The sequence below is a fragment of the Sander vitreus genome, chromosome 8, assembly GCF_031162955.1.
Source record: "Sander vitreus isolate 19-12246 chromosome 8, sanVit1, whole genome shotgun sequence".
NCBI classification, from domain to species: Eukaryota; Metazoa; Chordata; class Actinopteri; order Perciformes; family Percidae; genus Sander; species Sander vitreus.
The window spans coordinates 20,869,035-20,878,420 of record NC_135862.1 but is presented as its reverse complement, the minus strand read 5'-3'; the positions used below and the strand labels follow the sequence as shown (position 1 = coordinate 20,878,420).

The window sequence follows — 9,386 nt, the reverse complement described above, 5'->3', positions numbered from 1 at the left end:
GAATGCATTGGAGCCACAAGACATGCTGCATTTCGAGTAAGTGATAAGACACACCCCACTGTTCATAGCAAGTTGGCATTATTCATACAACCATATTCACTACCTTTATTCAGAAAAACAAGTATATATATATATATATATATTTTATTTTTATTTTTATTTTTATTTTTTTTAATTTGTAGATACCGCAAAAGAAATTGAAATATTACTGTGGATTACAACATGGCCCAAAAGCTGAACCATTTTTCCCAGTGCATTCAAATAGGATTTACCAAATATCAAAAAGAGGCAGGAAGTTCTTTGTGGAAACAGGCAAAAATCCCAAACACTATATGCCATTTCCTTTGGCACAACCACGTGGTGCCTAGCTCCTGCCCTGAACTTGCCGCTCTGTGAACCCAATCACCCCGTCCAGTAATCCTCGCTCTCCTAACAGCAGTGAGTTTGTCACTTGAACTTCAGAGCCTGCAAGCTGTGCATGCACAATCTGGAGAAGACGCATCACAAACGACAGTCACACTCATGCAAGGCTAATCAAATTACGTTTGTCTCTATGCAGTATGGGGTCAACAGGGTTTTGTAGCTCGGGCCACCGCCGTGCACTGGGATCAAAAGGACCATACATTTCAGTGGAGGCCTCACAGAAACATGAGTCTCTTTAATGAAGGAGGTGGTGTTCGTATTAATAGATGCATAAGTGACCTGGCTTTAAAACACAACATGTTGCTGGGTAGACGTTTGTGTGCTCAGGATGAAAGGTATGTGCAGCCTGTGTTTACTGTCTGTCAAGTCTGGTATTTTAGCACAGTTCCTGCAACAGGTGCAACTTAAGATACAGTGAGAGTTATTCTGAGTGATAGCTCAAGTCACCATTAAAACATCCCCAAGGCCACTTAGTTTGAAGGATTGCAGAGTGACTAACTTGACTGCTCAAGTGCACAGTGAGCAGAGGATGCTTGGTGCCTGACTGCCGAGATATCGAATGGGAATTTATTCCAAAACTCATTTAAGAAGCACTTGGGATACAACTCAACAAATTTGATGAAAAAAAAAGAGTGTTCCAGTATTTCTGACATATGATTTATCTTCAAAATAGGGCATCCAACTAGTGAAATACAGTGGGAATTAGAAAGTATAATGATTTAAAGCAGAAAAGCGGTGTTCACCATTTGTCTACACTTTGCAATGACAAAGGCTGCATGTTGCATTGATCACAGTGTCAAGGCTGTTTGAGATTTAACAGTAGGCTAAGCTTTAGTCACAGGTGCATTAGTTCACTTTTATTTCACAACATTAACTTTATTTTTTAATTCCTGTTATACAAACCAGCCAAGACTAACAATTTCAAAAACTGTTTTCACTGACTATATCACTGAAATACCCACCTTTTTGAGTCATGTAATGCTGATTTAGTATGATGCTGACAATTTATCGGCATTAACCTTAAATGCCATAGTAAATAAACCCCATGCCCAAGCCATAGAGATTATTCTACAAAACTATATGATGCACTAGTCAATTCCTAACTCAGTTCTTCACTAGAACAGATGTGTGGTATTGATCAGTCTTCTGGCATCAAATATTAACTTTCATTCGTCCTGCAGGCAGAATGTAATGTAGGCCACATTATATGACACGCACTGTCTGGGCATCATGACTCCACTATATGAGCCTCAAACTCTGCAGTCATTGTCTGCGGTCCAACAAGTCAAAGCCACTGCAGGACTACACAATCCTCCACAGAAACAATTATCAAAGACGACACGAGACCCAATATATTTTGTTTCCCACAAACGTTACTAGTCAAAAACCCCTGTTGGCTGTGATAATAGCTTGCAGTCCAGAAGAATTCACGCACAGTCAGACTCGCCATGCAGCCGTGCGGAGATATTGAGGACAGCCTGCGCAGCGGATGAAACAGATGAAAAGCTTTCGCCTGGATGTGTATAATCCTGTCCTCAGGACAGTCGTCAGACCACCTCGCAGATTATAACTCGACTGAGGATCACTTTCTAGGCTATTTGAATTACATGAAGAGCGGCGGTGACACACACAGTTCTTCAACTTCCCTTTTCCAGACTATTTCTGAAGCACCAAAACAACACGCAGCAGCTGCAGCCGGAGAGAATGCCAGGATATGCCGCTTTTTTCTCTCGGTTTCCACTCATGCCTGTTGCACTGTGGACGCGCTAGGAGGAGACTTGCCGCTGACAAGCATCAAGCACATGGTGCGTTATTATGGTGAGTCCACTGCATCCTTTCTTTGTCCTGCGACATGTATTTGACATGTTGTCGCTTATTCTGAAAATCTTTTTAAAAATGATTATTATTAATGTAGGCCGAAATATGTTTTACACAATAGGAGCTATCTGTGTAAAACGTATAAATAGTCGTAGAATATTTGTAGTAGGACTTGTAGTGTGTCCTTTGTGCATATTCGAGACTTTGTCGTCATGGTAGTTTTTCTAGTGTCAAAGTTATTGCCCAATAAAAAGTCCTCTTCTGTGTATCACTGAAAGGATTCTAGGCTATCATACTAACATATGTTTCTTATAACTATTATATGGGATATTATAATTGTATACTAGTATTTTAAACTAGTTAACACTGGTGCTGGGTGTAAAGTGTATTTCGTTGTGGTTCTTCTCTTTTTAGTTTATTTCCTGTATTTGTTCACAGTGCCAGCATGTGATTTCAGGTTCTTGGGAAGGGGTAAAAGCATCTCTTTAAAATCTTGAAATAGAGATACAGTTTTGCAGTGATACTGGAAAATACTAATTCCATCAAGAAAAACTGAAAATTATTTGTTCAGTATTTCAGTTCAGCAATTTTGAAGAATGTCCATGCAGGTGAGGCAAAAATGCACTCCCTCTGAGTGGTCTGGTCCAAAGACTTAACAGAAATTTACAGAAACATCCTTTACTGAATTTAAAGGAGACTTTGGGTCCCATCAACCTATAGAGGAAGAGCACCAAATAAGACATTATTGAAAACATCAAGGTAATAATAATCAAAATACAGCACAAAGTACACATTAAAGTAACTTGAATGCGTGTTTGGGTAACACGTTAGTACTGCAAGATGCATAGTGTGGATCAGGTGGTACAATCACATTTGAAGTACAGCATTTATAGGATGTCATGAGTAAAAAAACTCAGACATGAGTTGTGTAGTTATAAAAGAAAATTGCAACTTCTCTGCAGGTTGAATTGTTCTACATCAAAATGTCATTTTTGTTGTATCTGTGGCTGTAGTCTGTATGAGGTCAAAATCAATCTACTGTAATGGAATGACCTGTCGCTGACGACTGTTCATAACCACACTGCGTGGCTTTTACAGTGCTTTAAACTGGACATTTCTCATTTCATCATGACAACATTTTTTTTCTTAAATACCAGACATTTTGAAGTCAGTTGAGAATGAATTTGGGATTTTTGTTAGAGTCCTATTTTCTTACCAAAACTGGACACCAAACTCAAACTCTTAATCCCCATTCTTCGTAAAACTGCACATTCAAACTGATAATGATAACACTGAAGCCCTTGTTGTTCCTCATCATACATTCTCTTTGCTTATTCCCCCCTAACCTCCTTGGTGGTCAAAGGTCACAGAGTGAGTGCCTCGCTCGAAGACCCTTCAGCAGCTCTGCACTTTAGCTTCAATCTTACTTGCCGTTCCTAATAGAAAATGCTGCTTTTCTTTATTTACAGTTGCAGAATAGCAACGTCTGGAACAAAATTTAAGAAACCCTCTTTTAAAAAAGTTGAAATAAAGTCCTGCTTTGTGTCATACACTCGTACAGAAGCCTCGTTGCCAAAAACTATTTTGGCAGCCATCAAAATACTCACTATTCATGTTACCTTCTGAAATTAGAAATTTAACACTTGTGTGATCTGAAGATATTTGACTGATATCTTGATGTATTTACCATACATTTTGCGCAAATCAAGGATTTTGTGTTTTCTGCAACAACATTGGAGGTTATATAATATGACGCGGCCTGCTTATTCTCACTTCCAACCTCCCTAACGTCGTCCAAACACATTCATGCCTCTGTCCAGATGTGTGTGTGCATATCTCTTAATGTTGCTGCATTCTGTTTTTCAGTTCTTGCGTGTAGAGCTCGTCAGTTAAAAGCTACAGTATGTGGAGGAATAATTGTATTGCAGCTGCTATTAAAGATTTTTGAGCATAATTTGATGAGTAAGCAGTGAACAACAGTGAAAAGATAGACAATAAAATAACTAACGTTTAAAGATTGTGGTGAATGTGTATCTTCAGTCCTTGATCTCCTCCCTTTTCACTGATCTTTCTTTTGATCTATTATTATATCTGTGGCATACAGTATGACTGATGCCCTGCGAAGCAGCTGCACAAATATATACTGTCATTAGTAGCAGCATAGTTATGAGTGCATAAAAGCTCCTGGCAAAACCATACAGAAGGCTTTTATCTTTTCTATGTAACCTAATGCTTAATGTTTGCTTAGTACAAGATGTTATTTTAGTGGGAGACTTAATGAGTGGATATTTACAAAGTGAGCCGCCCTCGATCACTAGCTTTAGATATCATGTTATGCTGACACACAGAAGCAGGCTGCATTTTTATAAGCCATGTTGTATTTTTGATTGTAAAAGGATTTAATTATTTTGTGACATTTATTGATATAAGACTACAGCTGTAGATATTCATTTCAGTGTATTCATTTATAACTGCTGCTTTTCAAAGGCAGGCTTTGTGGGTGCTAAAAATAATGACGAATAAGTTTGAGCTTCCTGTTCTTGCTGTGCTGCCTGCAGCAGACTGTTGACTGTCATCCTGCAGTGGATGAAGGAACAGGTGAACACTGTCAGGCAGCTGGGCCAGACAAGCCAATAAACTAGCCTCAGGACACTGCTGACTGATGCAAAACTTGCCTTTAGTCCTCCCTCATTCCTCAAATGTGCTGCTGCACTGAAAACTGAGTGCATAGAAAACACTGTTTGCTGCATTGTTATGGTACAAGCTGTTGGTGTACAGTATAGAGTATATGCAAAATACATGTTTTCCCCCTGTGACTTTGAAAATGTCTTTTTAAAGTAGCAGTAATGACCTAATTCCACAGTGAGCAAAGAATCTGCGGCGATGGCTGTGCGATCATGTGTAGGTGTGGACACACACGTGTGTGTGTGTGTGTGTGTGTGTGTGTGTGTGTGTGTGTGAGATTGAGTGTGCAACCGTTTTCTCCCTCCCCCATCGCTTCCTTATGAAAGCCGACAGAGAGCACACTAAGTTCATCTGAGGACAGGGAAATGCTTTTCTTTCCAGTGTGAATCATTTTGGAAAAATGAGCCTGTGAGCTGAATTGCCCCAGCAATTTGGCATGTTTCTCCATTCTGCTTTATTGTCTATTTTGGCTGAACTTGCAGTTCTTCATTTCACTGCCAAGAAAACATCAGGTCCTATACAACAGGCACAGTTTCTGAGTCAACCGCGGCCTTTAGGCAAATAAAATAAATCTCTGCAGAATACTGCCATAGCTTCCTGTTTAGCTGTGAATTCCAAAGAGAAAAGAGCGAGCCATGTCTGTACTGTAAATCCAGTGTTCCCTACACCGAAAAACAGCGTAGACAATACCCATCTACAAGCTTTACGCCTTCATAAAAATTGTACAGGTAAAATAACACAATTTTTTGTAAAGCCGTTTTATATGTTTAGATTAAGACCCTTCCTCTTTTGAAAGCCATTTTCTCAGCACAATGTCTCTGCTCTTGCGCTCATGCAGTTGGAGAACAAAACTCTGCAGTGCAGTGAAAATAAAGTGTGAGTGGGAGCAGTTTTGGGATGTAGATAAGGAGGTAGGGAGGGAGATGGGGGGGGGGACTTTTTAATTTTGCAGTCAGCCAGCCCCCCTTATAATTCTGCTGGTCCCCCAATCAGAGGGAGAGGAGAGGAAATGGCCTGTGTTGAGGTTTGGGTGAGCCAGTGGTGGGCTGTGGCAGCTGGCAGCTGGGCTCTCACTACCTATATCCTACAGCTTCAGCCTGAATTATGAAGGCTTGGTTATGGCAGCCAGCCTAATTACAATGACTGATTGCCCGTCCGTTGGCATTTCTCAGACGGTGATTGTCGTGTGTGTGTGTAGGATACAAGGGGAAGGAGGAGGGTCATTTCTCATTGGCGTTCTCTCTTTTTTTGCATGAGAACAGCCAGAGATGGAGATCTGATTGGTTGCAGGGAAAATAGATGTTTCATGATTTGATGAGGCAGAGCTGGTGGAAAGCCAGAGACAGGTGATGTTGCACCAATGATGCATTGTAGCATATTCAATCTTTGGCACAAAATCCTTTAAAAAAACGTGTTTCACCATGAAAGACTTATTCTAATTTTTGCTGCCGTGTGGAAATACTTTGCCTGAAATCCTTTCAAAAAGTTTTTGATGCTGATAGTAAGCATGTCCTGTGAAGAATGTAGTAAACATTAACTGATCTCTAAATACACCAAATCTTCAACCTGTTGACTTTTTACTGTGTATCTTGAACGTTTTCTTCATCTACCCCTCCTGGCATTGTAAAAAATAAAATAAAAAAAGGAAAAAGAAGAGGTCTTGAATTGGCCATTTGTATGTCAGCAGAGCACTCAGAGGTGTGATGTGTGTGTTAAGTGGAAGCTGGTTTGAGTTGGTCTGCTCTGCTTTGTCCAGTGCTTTGGCTTTTGTTCCTCTAGTAATGAATTGTGGAAGCCTTGGCTTCAGCTGGAGTGTCTCATAGCAACTGAAAAGAGAGAGGGAGAGCTGGTAAATGGAGAAAAGGCCAGGGGAGATCATGTGTTTCTTTCAAAAGGGCAAGATAGACCAGAGCATCGCTTGGGCATTTCGTGAAGAGGAATAATCAAACTGAATGATACTTCTCGTACCCAGCGCATCATTATTTATTACCTTTATTTCAAATGGCCGCGTTTTTGTGTCCTGTAAAAAGATGTATTTTACCATAATATTTAAAAAAGTAAAATGCTCAGAAACAGGCAGATCGCTCTGGTGGCAAAGATGATCCTGTGAATGAAAAGTCAGTCCTCTATAAGTGTCCTCTCTGTTCTTTCCATCGACCCCTCTGGTGACGTGTATATGAATTATTCATTTTTACATGTCTCAGACTAAATGAATTGCCATCCAAACATTTTACGGTTTAATTGCTGGGCCCTTTTACCATTCACCTGTCACTGGGACTCATTGTGTTAATACGTAGTGATGGGGTTTTAGCCATCTTGAATATCCAGTGCCACTGTTGATTAACTGAAACCCAGTACCGCTCTGTGGTCATATCAGTTCAACTTTCACCTGAACCTGTGTGTGTGCGTCTTTGTGCATGCATGTACATTCACATTTGCATTTTTGTGAATGCACACATGCGTTTGCCCAGATATGTGTGTGTTCACATTAGGCAAGTTTTTTATTAACCAGCGGGCAGTGCTGAACCCTGGCCATGTTTGCCCTGTGACCCAGACACTACCTGTCTGCTGCCATGGTTACAGGGACAGAGCAGGTTTAGTGGCCTGACTCCAGGGATTACTTTCCCTGGTCTTAACAATCAGGCATGTGCCCCAGTGTCTGTAAAATGGACGAAACTGCACCCTACCAGTTAATGGAGCTTCGCAGTGTGCCCTGGTGGCCTTTAAAACTGTCCTAAGTGCTGTGTAAGGGATTAGACCTGTACAACGTAATTGCTCTGGTGTCAGTGACTTTCCCTTTGTGATCTGGTTCACTTGTAGTGATTAGCTCTCATAAATGAAAAAGCTAAGAGCACACACTGGAGCAGGTCTGAAATGCTTGAGCTAAAACACATGTTGAACCATTTTCTTTGTCTTTGAGAGTTTAAGATTTTGTCACCAGACACAATATTACATTTATACACACATACTGACAATGTTGTTTCTTTCTGTTTACCCAACAGATCCACACATGAAGAAGAAACAAAGGCCCTGAAGCAATCACTGTAAGTACTTAATTTGTACAGATGGTCAACACAGTAACATCTGTAAAATATAATACCATGGAATATATACTAGTTTCTTTAATGTACATATTTGTTGTTAAGTGTGTCCAAGAGCTTTTCATGTTTTTGGTAAGGTGGTTTTTGAGATGATTTAATGATTGGATTACAGATTGTAATAACAGAGGCATATATTATATATAATACATATAATGCAAAAAGGCACAAGGCAAAAACACACAAACTATGCCCTCAATTATCAATACAAATTGAATATTGTGTTTTACAAGCGTAGAATTTATTTATTTTAGATATATATAGATGTTAAATTAATTGTGTCTACTTTTTGTATATCTGTATGTATGTATGTATGCGTGTGTGTATATATATACATGGGGTGCGATTTCCTGCCCACCCCGAGAACCTGGTCTTTGTCTGGCTGACCAGATTGGTGTTGATATTTGTATTGCCATTAGCTGACTGTTCATTGATATTTATGCTGCCTTTGATTTTGGGATTGAATGCTCAGATTAAATATTCCACATGGCTGCCGTGCTGAAAGATGTGAAACTGGCAGGAGCACTGAGGGTCAGTCTGGCCCAGATTTTTTGGTGATTTAGCAGAATCACAAAGGCCTCTCTTATTCACTCCAGTGACTTGCAGTCTTACAGGTGTCCACCAGATGCTGCAGGCAGCCTGTCCGTCCCTTGCATGTCATCCAGTGGAGATGCACTATCCACTTCGGAGCAAAGAGTTGGAACTGTTTCCATGGTGTTAGGATTAAATGTAATTTAGTTGTGCATCAGAGAAAATAGGTCTCATTCTAGGCTAATAAGTAGCTTTGATAATGCATCTGTAAACTGAGGACAGTGTAATTGAAGACATGTCTTTAATTCCAGTGGTTAATTTAAGTATTTGAAGAGATGATGAAAAAAGGAATTCTGAAATAAAACATAATATGTCAGTTATGACCACAGATGGAGGTTAGTGCGTTTTTTTTCAACCACAGCTTTCAAATTATACTCATGCATCAAAAGTTGTAAAAGATTCTTGAAAGCATTTTTAATATTGATATAATGTAAGACACAACTTAATTCTTCTGGTGGTATATTATGTTTCTCATGCAATCCTGCACGGGTAAGAGTGAAGCAGGGTCTGTACTGTATCTCATGTCGAGCAGAGCAACTTCACAGTTAACTTTGTGAACAAAGCCATCCCAGCTGAAAGGCATGCTGGGAAGTTTGGCTGCTAGTGAAATTGCCTGCCAACGTCCAGAGAGCGGCTCTGAAAATCTTTGCAAGGGCTGAAAATGAAGTTTGAAAGTAGAAATAAGAGGAGCAACAAAGCAGAGAGCTCTCACAGCTGTAGAGTCAGCCTTCTCTTAAAGAGATATTACCAAAACATTCCTCAGTCATGGAC

General features: G+C 40.0%; 1 long non-coding RNA gene across 1 annotated transcript in view; it reads left to right on the top strand.

Moving 5' to 3' along the window:
* The first annotated feature begins 1,708 nt into the window (after positions 1 to 1,708).
* The window catches only part of LOC144522397 (uncharacterized), a 40,791-nt gene continuing 33,113 nt past the window's right edge, over positions 1,709 to 9,386 (top strand). The window contains exons 1-2 of the long non-coding RNA XR_013502403.1: positions 1,709 to 2,241; positions 7,929 to 7,970. This is a non-coding gene — a long non-coding RNA (uncharacterized LOC144522397). The remainder of the gene's footprint in view (positions 2,242 to 7,928; positions 7,971 to 9,386) is intronic.